This window comes from Grus americana, chromosome 1 (assembly GCF_028858705.1).
Source record: "Grus americana isolate bGruAme1 chromosome 1, bGruAme1.mat, whole genome shotgun sequence".
NCBI classification, from domain to species: Eukaryota; Metazoa; Chordata; class Aves; order Gruiformes; family Gruidae; genus Grus; species Grus americana.
Genome location: NC_072852.1, coordinates 199,612,682 through 199,630,198, shown reverse-complemented (window position 1 = coordinate 199,630,198; position 17,517 = coordinate 199,612,682). Strand labels below are relative to the sequence as shown.

At 45.3% G+C, this 17,517-nt stretch overlaps 1 protein-coding gene across 2 annotated transcripts in view; it reads right to left on the bottom strand.

Annotated features, from left to right (window-relative positions):
* The window catches only part of LATS2 (large tumor suppressor kinase 2), a 50,510-nt gene extending 49,703 nt beyond the window's left edge, over nt 1-807 (bottom strand). Inside the window, exon 1 of one of the 2 annotated variants that reach the window (XM_054825489.1) lies at nt 633-807. The gene's annotated coding sequence lies outside the window, so the exon portion shown is untranslated. The remainder of the gene's footprint in view (nt 1-632) is intronic. The other variant, XM_054825504.1, reaches the window with a different exon arrangement.
* Nucleotides 808-17,517: the final 16,710 nt, after the last annotated feature.

Here is a 17,517-nt window from a genome sequence, read left to right as displayed (position 1 = left end):
CTGAATTTTGGCAGTGACCTTCAACTGACTGGCAACAGCAGGGCCCCCCCGCCGCCGCCAGATGGGACCCCAAGGGCTCCCCCCGGCCCTCGCCTCCAGGGACATCCCCCGGCGGGGTCTGGTCCAGGCTTGTCGCCTCCAACCCCCGTGCCTGCCGGGGGTACCGATGGGGAACGCGGGCGTCCCAACCTCTTCTTCCCCAGCACCAACCCCACTTCTTTCGCAGGCAGAAAGCTCCCAAAATAAACTCCGGCCATTTACTAGCAGCTTCGGCCTGCTGGGGCACCCCGCGGAGCCGGTCCCCACGGCTGGGGGGAGCCGAGCTGGGACAGAGGCCTCAGGCGAGCAGGACCCCCTCCCGCCAGGGCTGGGCTGTCACACGGGTGTCCGGAAAATGTCGGAGGGTGCGGGCAGAGTGCCGAGGCTGCCCCCGGGAGGGACACACACACACATGGGACGCTCACTCCCGCTTCAAGGACCGACCCGCCTTCGCACTCCCCCTCTTCTCCACACGACTTTCCCCTCAGGGCACGGCAGCTGAAGGCGGGGGGGGGGGGGGAGCGCTCGTACCCGAGATTGAGGGGAAACCACGGCGGCGCTCCCCCCCCCCCCCGGCCCCCCCTTTCTCTCACCTCCTCGGGGCGCCCAGCGCCGTCGCTCGCCTACCGGGGGCCGTCACAAAACGGCTCAACGGCGGCGGCGACCCCGACGACGCGACCCGGTCTCCATCTTTCCCCTTGGCCGTCCCGGGCGCCGAGTGCGGGGCGCAGTCGGGACATTCGCTACATTGTTGGCATTCCATTCGCGTCACGTGACCCGCGGCGCCCGCGTCATTCCACTCCCCCCCCACCCCCCGCCCCTCCCGGCGCATACCAGCGGGGGGAGGGGCTTCTAAGGCGGCAGGGCGGGAAGGGCCGTTAGGGGTTGTGGCACCCTGAGGGGAGGGCCTCCCCTTTGCCCTCCGGTCCCTTCAGGGTGCCCTTCCCTAGGTTTACGGGCAGCTTGTGATACTCTTCCCTCACAAAAACCACCCCACCTCCCAACAACTCCCCACACACACTGGGTTTTGGGGAGAGGGGTGGCTAAGGTGATGAGGGAATGGCATTGCCTCTGCTCACTGGACGGCCCAAACTCATTTAAAGTGTGAGTTTTGTGGTGATAATCTTTTATTATTATTCCTTACACACCCACACAAAATGGCAGGATTATCAATGCCTGTTTGGGCTTTTTGTTTGTTTGTTTCTGGATTAATTTTTTTTTGAGGGGGGTTACTTATTTTTCATGTATTTTATTGTGTCAAGGGGGCTATGAGGTGCCAGAGGAGGGCAGCCAGGGAGTTCACATCTGGATCAAAAATGCAGACCCAAGCTGCAAAGCATTTTTGGATGTAAAACTTGTGTTCGACCTCGTTATGGATGGAGCTGCCTGGATCTGAGCCTGTTTTTCCTGAAAGCAGTAATATTCTGATTTTTTACATTTCTATGGTCTTTAATAAAGACAATTATCAACAAGAAAGAATCTGCACACAAATATAGCAATGTTTGGATCTGGGAGGCTGGCTCTGACCCCTCAGCATGACAGATACACACATTAGCCATAACCAGGGAATACTAATCCAGAGTAAGAACAATAAGAAAGTAAGCTTTCCTATATATATATATATGCATATATCTAGATCATTAACACAGAAGAAGCCTGCAGTCCTGAAATAAAACTTCAAAATTCTTGAAATGCTGTTGCAAAGCTGGGGGGTGCTCATTGTAGAGGCGCTCCTTTCAGCAGGGAAATGTTTTCAAGGGTGTGCAGGGAAAATGTCAGTCCTGCAAACACTTAAGACACACGGTTATCTTTAATCATGCCACTAGTCCCAGTGTCTTCAACAGGACCAAGAGCACGTATAACGAGAAGTCTATGCATAACTGTCTTTCCAGGATGGAAGCTATATTTACAGCCTTTTCCAAGCCATGGGGACTATTTTTGTAAGTAATATTATTCATGGACAGTCCTATCTAAGGATATTTCTCTGAGCTTGTTTATCATACTTTTTTTTTTTTTTAAATGCCTTCCATACAAACTGTCAATAGTGCTTATAAATGATGCTGGTTTGGGAGGAGAAGTGACTGCCAATAGAGCACTACATTTCATGAGAAAAATGCAGCCTGGTGCACAGGAATTGTTGAGCGTCTCATCTGAGGGCAGCCAGTTACTGTATATAAATTACTGTCGGAATTTCAATAGTGTCATTGACTGGAATACAGTGCGAGGGGGAGAGGAAACCTCTGACTGGTGAGCTAAAGAAACCCATTAGGTTCAGAGCAGGTTCCAGCACTGGCAGAATATTGCAGGGTAATGTGGTTCATTTTGCAATCTTCAAATACCTGCAAAACTGAAGTAAATTTTAAATGCTATGACAGATGCAGCATGGCTTCATTTTCTGAATTACTGCTGTGCTTAACCGATGAAGCATAGCAACATGATTGCCCAAACCAGAGATTGCTCAATGGCTTGAGACCTTTTCCCAACAAAGTTCAGGCTGGTTTAAAGGAACAGCACCAAGATAAAAATTGCTTACTCTGTGCTAGTATGCTGTTTCGTAAGATTTGGTTGTCATCCACATTCTTAAATCTAGGTAAAACAGTTTTTTTCATTTATTTTTCTCCTTCAGGACTGTTTGTTTTCCTTTTGCATTCCAATCCATCTGGGAATGAAACTCAGCTGCACTATTTCATCTCCTAGTTCCAGCCAGCTGCACTGGCTGAATTTTATGCATTTGCCCAGAGCTGCTGGGTTTGAATTCCCACCAGCAGAGCAGCAGGTACAAGGGAGATGGGCTGCATCTGCTTTCTGGAAAGTACCTGTATTTGGCTGGTCCATCACAGATGAGGAGACTTGGACTATTTCTGCTTTTAGCCTTGAGAAACTCAAACCATTAGAAATCATGTTACTCGAAAATACAAAGGTTCAGGTGGGTTGTAGCATGATACAACAACTCAGTTAAAACGTGATTTGATCTCTGTAAGCTTTTGGAGATTACTGTGTATCAGTCAAGTCTTTCCTCCCAACTATCTTCTACATGGTAAGGTGTCTCCAGAAGGAAAGATGCTACATAAAAAGAATAATACAATTTGTCTGTACAAGCACATCCATTCACAGACTAGACCATGAGATAATAATCTACCATGAGTAAGGGTCAGTGTGTTTGTTTATGGCTCTGTTTCAGTGAGTGACTGCTGGAGCTGTGGTGATTTGTACAGCACTCACCTCCTGACTTGCCTGAGCAGCTATCTGCCCTGCTGTGTGGGACCATGGTTCCGCCATTTCACGTTCTTTCTCCTTCCACACACCTGAGGGAAGTGGGAGCTCTGTGCAGCTCCATCCCCTCACACCTAATGTTGTGAATTGCCTCGTCCCCTCCCCGTACTCTTCTTTCACCATTAGCTGGGCCACAGTGTGACTCTTTCCAAACTATTGTATTTGGAACCAATTACTGAATCGTGCTGCTAAAAATACTCCTAGCAACCAAATAATTGTGATGTGGGTGGATGAACTTTTTCTTTACACAGTACTGGTAGCCAATGAAAGCTTGAACCCATTCAGAAACTTGAAAAAGAAAGGTAAAGCAAGAATATCACCAGCAATGTCTAGTTCTTTGCTAGTCTTTTTTTTTTTTTTCAAAAAGAAGAGCATGCACACAAAATTATTATGAACATGTGAACATATGTGTGTATGAGCATACAGACACAAAGAATTTGCTGACACTGGCATCCTTTACTAGGACAACATGTCTAGAACAAACCACTGTGACACAAAATGAATGATGTGCAAGGGCAAAAGACTTAGGTAAACATCACTGAAATGTTCTTCGTTTAATATATTGATTTTGTTTGCAGAATGATGCTGGGGAATCATTCTTCCCAAATCACCAGTGCAAAATGAGTTAGAAACAGGAGTTCTGAGTCCTCCAGCACAGTACAGGCAACGCAACCTATATGTGAATATAATGTATATGTTTAACCGTAATGCAAAATTACGTTTGTGGCAGTCAAAGTTAGGCTCATTGCTTCAATAATTGAGTGGGTGAGAAAATAAACTCTAACCAGATTCTAACTATGGTTTAGATATGCTTTTTTTGGTCAAGACTACATCTATGAGATCTATCATGGCATTCTTTTGGGGCATCAAAGGCGCAGCGAACATAAGAGCTGGTACTTCAGAAATATATTTGATTTCAGCACAAAGTACGTAAATTAGGACAAAACTGACAGGGAAACTGCCTCAGCTTTGCAAATGAAACACGAGCCCAGGCTCATGTTAACTGGGTATGGCATTCTGGATGCTCAGACTGCCTTTATAGCCTTCACACAGAAGGTCCAAACCTCTGAATTTCACAAAGACCCCTGTTCCTATGTACTCTGCCCCCAGCCCCACACTTCATATCAATCATTGACTGCAGCCGGAGCCCAGGCAGCGCCTGAGAGGACTGCAGGAATGTCGTGACTTTGTGTGGAATTTCACCAGTGCGAGCCAGTTGTGCTCTCCATTTGGGAATGAATTGCCCAAATTTTCAAGTCTCTGCAATCACCTTGATGGCATCACTTTGTTCAGATGCAATGCAGATGGCTTTTGAACATCACACCCAACTGATTCCAAAATTTTAGGAAATGTTTTTAGGCATCCGTAGGCAGTGCCCTTCTGATCCTGGAGAAAATGAGAAGAGGGTAACGCAGGACACATGAAGCCCTGGCATCTGGTGAGGGCATCCAGCAACCATCAATCTGCCCTGTAATTATCTTTTCATCAAAGGCATGGCACAGTGGCTTTTAGCATCTCCCAGCATAACACTACCTCCACCACAGCTCTGCCCTCCCTGCCACAGACGCCCTGAATGATTCACCCTCCAGACAGAAAGAAAAGGTGTGGGAGGAACACGCATACATTCAAAGCCCTTGGCTTGGTGCAGAAAACGAGGGACCTGGAACTGGCGAGAACAAGGGTAGCTTCCCAAAATGTCTGTGTGGGGAGGAAAAAAAACTGAGGTAGCTGTGAGGAACCCCTACCCTGAGGGAACAAATGAGGCACTTTTCTTCTCCAGTACTCCAGAGAAGAAAACACAAATGAATTCCCAGAGCCTGAAGAAGAAAACACAAAGGAATTCCCAGAGCCCCTGGTAGGGAGGTGAGCGTTTGGGACTAGGAAACTCCTAGAGGAGTACAGGATGGAAAAGCAGCACCAGAGCACATGGGGAAGAATGAGCCATGTGCATAGCCTATGGAGACTGCAAACTGCCCCTGCCCCGCACACACACATACACATGCCAGTGCAAGGGCACTTTGCAATCATGAGAGACCATCCAAGGCTTCAGGAAGGTGATACTCTACAAAAACATTTTGTGTTCGTTTGGGAGAGGGGGTGGTAGCCAGGTCTGCTGAGCCAAAGATAGCATGAATCAGTCTTTCCCCATTCCCTGTTCCACTTTGGGACTGTAAGCAAACCATTTCACTTCTCCACCTCAGATTCCCCATCTGTAAGGAAAGAGGAATGATTCCCACGTCTTGGAAAGATTAAGAAATCTCTGGATGACTAGCTCCTTCTGTGAGCTATCATTATGTTAAATTGATGCCTCAAAGACCAGTGCCATCATTTAGCATTAATTTAAAAGAAAGCTATGTTCATTTCTCTGGTAATTTACTGTACCTATTTAGAAGGCCTAGCATTAAAGTCCTGGGTAGCTCTTCCCATGAGAAAATTATATGGTTTTTTTAAAGTATCTATCAAATTTGCATTTTGCTATTGATTAAAAACTGTTGGCTGCTAAGGAATTTATATTGTCATGTCACAATAAATAACATATATTTTGAAGTGAGTTGATCAAGGAAAGGATGTCTTTAATATGTTTCAACTGTTAACCTGAATTCAGTGTTTTGTTGTTTTCTGTTACCGACTTAGAGTGCAGGAGAAGAAATGTCCTATATTTCCTGTGATATATTTCATTTATGGAAAATCTGAAATCTGGAGAGCAGAAAAAATAGTGTCTCATTTCACTGAGAATATAAAAATAAGTTATTATGTCAATATAAAATGACACATGCTTTGTCCATTGAGTAGCTCATACATAGGGGAAATCTGAGATTTTTTTAGATAAGAACCTGGAAGAAGAGACAAAAATGACTCATGTGACAGAGACCGCAATCTACTCAAATGAAGCCCAAAATAGCAGTACCTACTAGACACCTCACAAGAGAAACCGGATAGATAATTGCCAACAGGGAGACGAAATGTCACACAGATGCAGCAGTCACAGCAGCGGGGATGCACACAACTCACATCCTCAGGGATAGTTAGGAACCCACTGGTCCATTTGGTTGCAAACCAGGCTGAGTCACAGGCATTTTACCACAATTACTCCTAACCCTTCTCAGAGTGAAAAACAAGACCATTTCAGAAAGCCTCAAGGTGTCCACATCTTAGAAACTCATCAAGATCCTTCTTGTCCTCAGAAAGGATGAGAAGGTATGGCTAGAGAGAGAAAATGTACTAACAAAGGATTTCAACAGCAACGCTGTCAGTCCAGTGTCCTTGGAAAATAAAACTAGACAGGCTATAACTATCTCAGCTTGCAAACATATAAATGGTTCTCTCCCAGCTAAAGGGTAGAACTGAGTCAAAAGTTAGCACTTTTAATGGGCTGCCTTATCAAAAGCAATCCAAGGAAAAACGATACTTCAGAAAAGGACAAGAAAGTGTCAGATTAGGTACAATTTGAACACATTTTGGGTTCCCAACATAATGTGTGGTTTGGGCTAGATATGGGACTCAGAGGAAACCATTCCTCTTCTGAGATGTTGGATCTGCCAGAGTCTGTAAAAGCAGGGAAGTGTAGTTGGAAGATTATAAAAAAAATAGTGACCATGGTAATGAGCTTTGGATCAGATCTTTCTTGGATCTTTCCCTGTAAGCCTTGTTATTATGACTAAACCAGCTCAAAAGGAAAGAAAAAATAACAGCAACAAATTTCAACTGATTAAATTCTGAGAGAAAACTGGACGTGGAACAGAGTAAAGGAAGGGATGGGATAGAAAAATGGGCACTGGCATGTGTTCAAAAGTACTATTAATGTCTATTCAAAGACAATTAAAATAATAGTCCAGATGGGCAAGGAAGTACAACCACGGATAAGAAAAAGACACATAGTGCAGAGGAAGAGAACTAGACAGATGGCAGATTGACATCAGTAATGCACAAGGAAAAAAGGGTGAGCCAATATAAAACATGGAAGTCAAACTGTAAGAGATTGAACTATGTGCATGCGTATATTCTAGATACACTGAATAAGACCACAGGGGAAACAGGGATAGATGTCAGCTATAGATAGAAGCAGCGAGCTTTTAAAAAAAAATATTTGTACCTCTGTTTTTAAAAAGTCTGCTTTTATATTAGAGTATGGGATGTAGGTGACAGAAGTGACCATAAATTAAAAGAAGAAACAGAAGTAAGACCATGCTAACACAAGGCAACCACACGTGTGGAACAAGAACATTCCAGACAAGCATGGGGCAAGTATCAATTAATCTTGCTATATGTGATGGTGCACTGGAAGGATGCAATTGCTCTCAAAAAAAAACGTATAAGGGACCACCTCTTCAGAGCAGAGATTACATCTCTACAGATAAGATGGACAGAGAAGCTGAACAGAGAAACATGGCTAGGCTGTGTGAATGTTCACTAGGAACACAGCAATTCGGCGGCAACGCCAGGACCAGAATCCTCATCTCCTGAATCATGATCAGCAATTAGATCATACTGTCAGTAAAAAAAAATTAAAAAATGTTGCAAAACATGCAGAGTCAGAGGGGATGTCCAATTTCTCAGTTCCAGGCTACAAGTCTTGCCCTCGGTAGCCTGCAGAAATTCAGATTCTTGCTGCTTCGCCTCTCTTTGACACACAGTAATTTTCCAGTGGTGCTGCAAGCCTATTGCTGTGTCTCATTTTCCTAAGTAAACTGGCTTTTCATGGTGCCTGTGCCAACTGAGCTGGCCTTATGTTGGCATACCTGCCACATCTGCAAGATGGTGTTGAGCAGCCGTGCAGTGCAGCGGGGCAAGGCAGCAGCTGCTGGCTCACAGCATCTCCTGAGCTCAGAGCACAGCGGGGTTGCAGCACTCTCCCGTTCAAGGTCTGCCCGCAGCAGTGGCCCGTTCTCAGAGCTCCTGCTGAGCCTGACACTCACCCACCACACTTCTGGCGCTGTAAGAGAGAGCCCGAGAGCTGAGCAGTTGTGCGGGGCAGGGCTCCAGGGGAAGCCTCCCCTGTTTGGATTGCCTGTGGGAAGGAAGTGGGATAACATACAACTTGGCAAAGCATCTCAAAGCAGCATAAGAAGCTCCAGTCAACAAGCCTCACATATTTTCTTGGAGGAGAGAAAAGATACTGTGTAGAGGAAAAACTACAGTCACACCTCTGTGTACTCTGGGAGCGGAGATCCTGTGTGCTTTGCACTTGTTTACATACCTTTATCAGCAAAGAAGGACACCAGAAAACTGAGAGAAGGTATTTACTATTGTCTATGAGGTGAGTGACTTGCATGAATAAAGTAACTTGGCCAGAATCCTGCAGATCAGTTGGTCTAATCACAAGCGGAATGGAAGGATGAGGGTAACTATTGCCTGGCCTTTGCAACAGAAACTGCAAATTGCATGTTGGGACTTGTCATCAACACGTCCATTTTAAAGATAAAGTTTTATGGAAGTCAGGTTCAGGATTACAGCCCCTAAAAAGTTGTTGGGGAAAAATTCTGAGACACCCCTGTGTAGGAGACTGTGAAAAATCCCCAACTGTCCACAATGCTCTACTAGAATATCATCACGGAATAATATAACATGAAAACAGCATCCAAACTGAAAGACTTTCCACTCTAAAAATGCTTCACCACCACATGTTCCCTTTTGATGACTATGATTATCACTGCGTGTCTCCTGGTCTTCCACACAGTCTTTCAGCCTACATCTATTTTGAACTTTCTTCCCACACCAGCCACTGCTTTTAGCTCACTTCAGGAATATACACTTGCTTGTCTAAAAAGCTCCACAACAGCAGTCCTAAACATACTTTCAATTTTTAGCTATTTTCTTTCAGCCTCTGCTGTACGTTACCTTTGCATACTGTGCTAGAGCTCATAAAATCTCAACTCCATGATTACAGAAAAAAGGCTCTGAACATCAGGGTAGCTTTTATTCATCACCAGTCACTAAAACTGCAGGTTGGATAGTACGTGATTTGCAATAATTAAAATACAGAATTTGGTTATAATGAGAAACACCATTCTGAGTCTGTAACTTAAGTGAGTAAAGTCTTCTATAGGTCTTGGAATGTGGTAAACCCATGAATGGAAATATTATTATACTGTAAATCAAAGTGAATAGAGACACAGAAGTCACACCAAATTGTTTTAAAGCGGCATCTCAGGACAGCATGAGAAACACCTCAAGTGATCCTTGCTTTTCTATCACCATGACTACAAATCTTCTCTGTGGCCTGGCCATTTCTTGCTTCAGGTACTGTAATTTATTTACAGTTACTCTCCACACTCCTTTGTACTCCCTTTAGCCTAACAAAATCAGTCTAATTGCTCTTCCCTCTATTTTCCACTTCTCATATAATCACATATGACCCCAAATGCTCTAACCGTCTGCAATACTGAACCATCGGTGTGTATGTAGCAAGAGGGCAGGCTCAGGCTATGTCATGAATTTCTATGCACACCAGATCTGTTTAGCCATCCCCTGTGTACATAGCGATATGGGTGTGCAAATTCAGAAGTTACTTTTTAAGAAGCCTTGTGCAACGTTCTGAAATGCAAGCAAAGACCGTGTTTGTGTGCAATGACTGTTTTCTTGGCCACTTGGAATTTCACAGTTACTGCTGCTCTTCACTTCGTGTCCATTTGAAACATCATGGTAAATCCTCATGGTGGCAAATGAGAGGAGGTGTGCGCACAGAGTAGGTGACACCAAAGGGCGGTACTGGTGTAGCAGGAGTTGTTGTCTGGTGGCCCCTGAAACACGGCACTGCTGATTGTTCCACTCTCCCCCCCAACGCACCAGATCATTTCTGCTTGCACCTGTCTAGTGGGGAAATGATTTTCTATTCTGTCCATGACTGTCCAATTGCATATCCCTGTGGGGTTTTTAATTTCTTCTCCTGAAGTCCTTGCTGCTATTAATATTCATTCTGCCTCAAATATTTTTTTTCAATATAAAAGTATCAGTTTTCTCCAAATGTGCCTTCAGTACTTCCTCTATTTTTTCTGAGTTTAGGGAGGGTTTTTCTCTTCTTTCATTTTATTTCATGTAACTGGTCTCTCATTAAAGGCCTAATCTGAAGCTTTTAGTTTCTGTCTCAGTATCTTCTTCTTCTTGAAGTGGCCCTTGCTTTTCTATCACCATGACTACAGCTCTTCTCTGTGCTCTGGCCATTACTTGCTTCAGCCCCTGCAATTCCCTGACAGCTACTCTTCAGGTTCTTCCGTACTCCCGTTAGCCTAACCAAAAGGTTGTTAATCTACATTCTTCTCCCTCACACTTGAAGAATACCATCTTGTTTCTTAATCTTGTCATTGGCTCCCTGTCTCCTCGCTCTTCAGAGCTTTTCTGTCCTTTTCCTGTTGTCCTCTCGCTTCCTGCATGCCTCCCCATGCTTTCCTGCCACAAAACCTCCTGTCACCTCCCAGCCTCTCTTCTGTAGCCTGCCTTTATTTTGGTAGCTGCATGAGTTGAAGTAGTATCAATTTTACAGGGAGGAGAACTTGTTCACAGATTCCTTGACTCCTAAAGGTCATCTCTGAGGTCCATGACAGATTAGAACAGAAACCCCAGCGTTTCTGAGTGGCATCCAGTCTTTCAGCCCCAGGACTCCCCCTCTCCAGATCTGTCCTTCAGACCTCCTGCCCTGGTGATTCTTGGTCTCTGCAAGATCCGTTTTTTCCCTCAAGACAATTGCCTCATGTTTTTTCTTGACCATGTTTGACTCTGAATTCTTTGGGAATGAGATTAGTGGTTTTGTATTTGCAGAGCACCCAGTTCACCTTTATAGTGCTGTATAAATACTTAACCCATTGTAATTATAGTAGCCAGTGGCTTAGACATGCTGTACTGTACTCGGGGAGGAAGCAGACAGATTTCTGTGCGTCATGCAGAGGAAAGCGACAGACTGTGTTTACTTGTTAATTAAAACATTTCAGTGACTTTAACTTGAGCAATATAAGACTGCCTTGGATAGCCTAAATGTGCCTCAATTAAGATTTCAGATAAGATCTCCTGCCAGAACTGAGACGATGCCCTGGCAACAGTGACAGTCAGGGCAAAGTGCTGGCTCAAAGCATGGAACTGAAAGCACGACCTGTCTGTCCCCTCACCTTCTGGAGCTCAAGGGACAAATATTCCCAGAAAGCTCTTTGTGTCTTAAAGGATGAAAAATCTCCATCGTTTTTCTGGATTTATTGTTGTAACAGGTTCAGAGACCCTTGGCCCTCCTTCCACTAAATTAGCACAGTATTGACTGGGGTAATGGTTGCTTCTGTCCTGAGCCAGAAGTGTTCCCATGGGGCCACAGTGTGTTAATCCCGTGTAGCACCCAACCGTCTCTTTGACTGTCTTTTTTTCATAATTGTGCAACTGGGTAAAGTACGGATCAGCCTTGGCCCACATCGTTACACCCAGCCTCACCAGAACCAGAGTCAGGGACTGAATATCAAGTACATTTATTACGGTTGTACTTTTATTTAATAATTTACCATGAAGGTGAAAAGTGCCAGAATGATCTATACTGACATCAGGTCTCTGGTCATCGCCTGTCCGTTTGGAGCTGGAGCAGGTTGCCCAGAGAGGCAGCGGAGCCCCCATCTGTGGAGATATGCAAAATCTGACTGGACACAGCCCTGGGCAACCTGCTTTAGCTGACCCTGCTCAAGCAGGGGTTTGCACTAGCTCACCTCAAGAGGTCCCTTCCAACCCCAGGTACGCTGTGGTTCTGTGAGCTGGGTCCTACCAGGTTTATATCACCTATGTCCATATGTTCCCCCCCAGGCAGCAAAGAGAAATCCTACATGGAATGCAAAGCCCTTTGTCTGAAATCAAATCAGGGTGGGGAGAGGAGGGCCCCTCTTCATCCTGTAATGAAAGTTCAGCTGGAGAATTGTTCTTTTCCTAACCTTATTCTCCTATTCACATTTTTCATGACTAACACTTGGGAACCCAGAGTACAACGGGCTGAATTTATTCATAGTCCAAGCATTATGAAAGCACCCTCTGAGGCAGTTTCCTCTCCCACTGCCACACCATTGAAGGCAGCCCTGACCTTCAGGGACCACCCTCTTCAGGAATGGAGGGTTATTCAGCCTGCATCCTGTTTGAGAACCACACGCCCCTCCTGAGCGGCTGGCTCACCGCTGGAGCGGGGGCCTGACCGTTTGTTTCACAGTGTTCCTGCTGCGGAGCAGCACTCCTGAACCGACCGGTTGTGAGAGTGTGACCCACTCTTCCTGGTGCTGGGCCAGAGCTCAGCTCCCTCTGGGTGTAGGCAGCTAAAGCAAGACTGATTCCACAAACCTACAGGCAGAGGTGTCAGCAGCTTGGCTGGCATCAGAAGGAAAACACACCCTTGGGGTATAGCCTTGCCCATCATTTAACCTCTGCTGAATCCATGTAGGAAGTAGCGATCTGGCTCCTGCTAATCCTTATTCAAGATAAGGCCTTTGAAGTCCACATACGCTGCAGGCAGGGTGAGCTTGGCATTTTTGCCAAGTTGGTGAAACGTTTTGACAGCAACTGCTTTCCTTTTCCCCAAAACAACTGGCTCTTGTTCTGCTTATTTTAATCCTCAAAAAACCTTTCACCGCATTTCCGTCTTGCTCTGCGTTACTATGACAGAACACCATTGCCACCACAATTTCTCTCATGTGTGAATACACAGACTCGTTGCATACAAATCTCCCTTTCCTCAGTGCCCAGCCCTCTTGGGTTGAGAGCAGTGTCTGTCGTGGTCCCAGTGAGAGGCTGGAGAAAGACTGAGCAGGTTGCAGAGCAGAGAACAGACTGTGCTTGCAATTCTTTGTGCCTGAGAGAGCCAAACCAGTCCCTCCTTGCAGGGAATCACAGGAATGTAAGGCTGGGAAGGATTTGCTTTAGGCTGTCCCTCTTCATTATGGTGGATTTTTGTCAAGTCTTAAAAACTACAGTGCAAAAGTTCCACACATTTCTCCTTGGCGGCTCGGTGCAGTGCTTCATGTTGCGTTGGAGGCTCTGACTGGAGGCTGCCCTGTGTCCAGATTTGCTAGGTGTTTTCTTTTTCTACCCAGAAAAAATTGCCTGCACAGATTTTTGAGGATTGTCTGTAGTGTAGCTTGGATAGGAAGGCTACACATGTGGAAAACCTGGACATATCCCCAGGACCTGTGCTGACCTATTGTACAATCTGTGAGCCGGAAACCAGACCAGGAAGCACTGATGTTATTCTATGGATGGGATGCAGTTGCTTGGTGAATACACAGTAAATTCACAGTGTCCCAAAAGTGTGGGATTTACTACATATAAGCAACATCTCTGATTACAGAATCAGAAAGGAAGAGCAGGATTTACTGTGTGGGCACTGCAGAACATGACAGAAGTAGGCAACACGCTGAAACTATGATCCGGAAGACACGCAACTGTGTGATGCCCAGGGTATTAGACTCTGACATTGCTGCAGTATCCTGGGTCCTGCTTTGACTTGCACTCATCTTTTGTGGCCTGGACCAGCCCTCCTGGGCCTGTACCTTCTCATTCTTCCCCAATTATTATTTTCCCTCCATATTAGGCTCACTTAGTGAACATATATTTCAGGGGGACACCCTGGATAGAAGCACTGCAGCCCTATGCTGGCTGCAGAGGGTGACACACACTTATCTTAAGCATCCTGCGATGCTGCTGCCCTGTGCAGCCTGCTGCAGTGCAGGGTGAAGAGTGGGGGAAAATTGAAAGGTACCAAGTGAGATACAGAGAAGGAACATGTAATTCTGGGAAGCAGTAGAATCATAGAATAGAAACCTACAATGGTTTGGGTTGGAAGGGACCTCAAAGACCATCTAGTTCCAATGCCCCTGCCATGGGCAGGGACACCCTCCACTAGACCAGGCTGTGCAAAGCCCCATCCAACCTGGTCTCCAGTACTTCCCTCCTTGTCTTCCACTGCTCCTCACAGTCATGCTTTTATACCGAGACACAGCTGTTTGCGTGAACCACGGGGTGACCTAGAGCCTGACCTAGAAAAGGGGAATTCCACACTAAATAATGTTTTGGGTTTTGCTTGGGTTGTTTTTACTTCAGCCAACAAGCAGTTGTGCTGGTCTGACTGAAGCTGCCATTTGACTGTCTCTCAGCAGAAGTGAGCAGCAGAGCCAATGTGCCTTACACTGGTGCTGAGCTGAAGGCCGCGGCCAAGGGGGCACAGGAGCAGCAGGGATGCCTGGCCAGCTTCATCGTTCCCTCTGCCATGTCCCCTTCCGTTGTCATCCTCTCCACTGCCACTTGGGTATGTCGCGCAGTGTTTGGTGAACCAGCCCGGGGAACCGATCCAGCTGAAAAACAATACACCAGAATAAAACCAAAAGGGACCATTTTCAGTGCCATCCCTTCCTCAGTGGGGTCCACTGCACAAGGGGAGAGGAGCAGCCAGGGGACAGCTTGGTTCACCCCGTGCTGCTGTCAAAGGAGACCCCCCCGGCCCTCAGCCTTTGTCGTGTGAAACCACAGCCGGAACATGGGCAGTTTCCTCATGCCTAAATTAACCATATTCTCATATTTTGTTTCTCAGCACAATCTTCCATTCTGAAGGGAAGGATGGTAATTTTTCTTTAAAATTCATATTGTTTTGTTAGCAAATAAACTCACGTTTGACACAACATCCGCCATGTCTGCCAGATCGGCAGGGTTTTCTTTCTTTTCTCTGGCTCTTTTCCTCTTTTTTTTTTTTTTTTTTTCCCCTTCCAGTATTCTCTTAATTTAGACTGGACCCTCCTGTAGCAGCAAGTCAGCGACTTGCTTTGGGCAAAACAATTTGTACACTAGATTTATTGTCTTCCTGCTTGGATGTCCATCTCATAATGTCTTCCGCATCCAAGCCCATCCAAGTTTCTTTCTCTCTTTTTTCCTCTTTACTTTGAGCTTAGTGTTTTGAAGGAAGTTGATCAAACTTGAGCATTCTCGTGAATTTGAGCTCGGTTGCCAAGAATGTAAGTGATTCATTCCCCTGTAAGGAAAAGTGCTGGCAATAAAACATTCCCCATTCCCCTTTTTCTACATGCAAAATACTGTTACTGCTCAAAACAAGCAAACCTTTTTACTCAGAACAAAGTGTTACGCTATTAATTGCACGACAACTAGAATTCTTAAAATACCTTTAAGCTCTATTCTTAGAAGAAGGCAATATTACCAGCAGAGGTCTTGAAAGCAATGAGGTGTAAATTACAAGCACTAGTAACACACAATGAAATGGTACCTTGCCTCATATCCTTCATATTGTTACCTTACCCTCAGCAGGACCAAACTCCAGCAGCTTTTCCTTTGTGCTTTTTTGTCGCTGATATTTTAAGAACCCTTCAGGGAAATGCAAAGTAATTTTGGGGGGAAACGTGTTATTTACCTGAATGAGGACAGCGCAGGAGCTGACCAATCTATTCAGTGGGGGTATTTTAATTGGCCAGTTTGTCCCCATTTGTCCCCTATGGCAGGACAGGCACGTTCCTCAGCGCCACGCAGCAAACTCCCCGGGGACCTGCCACAGCCACGATTCCCACGCTGTGCCTGTCTCTCCTCTCTTCTGCTATGCCGCTCCAGCAAGTGAAGGTTCTCACATGTCTGTCAAACAGGGAGCCTGGTGTTCTGCACACTCCTCCCCAAGAAGTCAGAGGGCTTGTTTATAGTTTGAAGTAAAAAAAAAAGGTTTGGGATTGAATATGCATTGTTACAGATGGGAAAGCAGGATTCATCTTTTCTGGAAGTCTTTCTTTAAAAGCTATGGTATTAGTAAAAGATTGCATTGCTGTTTGTCATAGCTTTGGCTTCGCTCCTGGCTGGGCCAGGAAACACCATGCACAAAGTACAATTTCCCACATTTGGGCAGTGTCCCCGTAGCCTTGCTCGTGCTCTGTCAGTGACAAACAAGTAGGACCAGCAACACTTGCACCTGACATTTTTGAAACCTGCCAAGGACCAGCTGCTTTCAGGTACCTTTTACCATCTGTTATCTCTGCCAGCTAGTCTCTGATAACGCCACTCACAACCCTCATCCTGATGGCCAGGACCATGGGACTGCAGTCCCAGCAAGAAAGCAGGACTGAAGAAACTGTAGTATCTCCCGCAGTTCAGCTGTCAGCATCCAGTGTGTGCAGAGCTACAGGAGCCGTACAACTCACACCCTGCAGAGAGCAGGAGGAGGATAAGCTTCAGTGCCCCCAGAAGCAGGTTCAAAGCCCATTCTCGGTGGCCTTCCACCGCTGACACCACCAAAAATTACCGATTTAAGAAAAAGCACTCAAAGAATGTGGGATGAAAAAGTGTTCATCCAAATCCAGCCATCCCTGAGCGCAAATGGAGCAAGACCTTCTCCATGAATGACCAAAGATTTCATCTGCCATCTAAACATAAAAACATGAAAAATGTGTAATGTCTCTGTACGCCAAATCATTTGCATCTGCTGGCCGTAGTTCAAAGAAGAACTACAAGCTATGTTAACACAAATACACAAATGTTCCCACTTCATTTGTGGCCCAAGATGGAGAAACGCTCATGTATCTCATTCTGACAAGTCTTCACGGTTTCTAATCAGAAGCCAATTAATAACTTCTGCAGTTTATCATTTCATCTTTGGTCTTTGCTAAAATCCTTTCTGAATCTCCTTCATGTTATTGGCTGAGGTTCCTTCCAACCCAGACCATTCTATGACTCTATGAAGCACGTTTGATCAGCAGCTCCATATCGGCTTGGGTGAAGCCAGACCCAGGTCTGAAACAAGTGATCAACAGCCAGACTGCTGTACTTCAGCGGCATTTTAAGATCTGACACATACATCGGAATTTGGACTTAAGAACGTAGCAATAACTGTGCCCTGTGTTCCTAATATTTCCCTTTTATATTTTCAAACCTCTGTGCTTAGCCAATTGTTTGTCTCTAACAGGCAGGGAATCTAATCTGTACCTCTAGTAACAGAATTTTTGCAATTCTTGTATTTGAGAGTTTCACCTCCTTTCATATAATGGTGTCTTCTTTTCTAGTATTTGTTTCATTGAAAAATCTGAGATTTCTTTTTAAAAAGTAACATTAAGTGATAATGGTCTTTTAAAAATCTGAACACCTGCATTAAATTGGTGATATTATCAGCTGATAATTATTATGCCTTTGCATTCCTCAAGCCCAAATAACACACCAGAGTGTATTTTATCTTGCTTCATATTGAACAAATCTAATCTAAGAGGTGTAGAAGAGCCA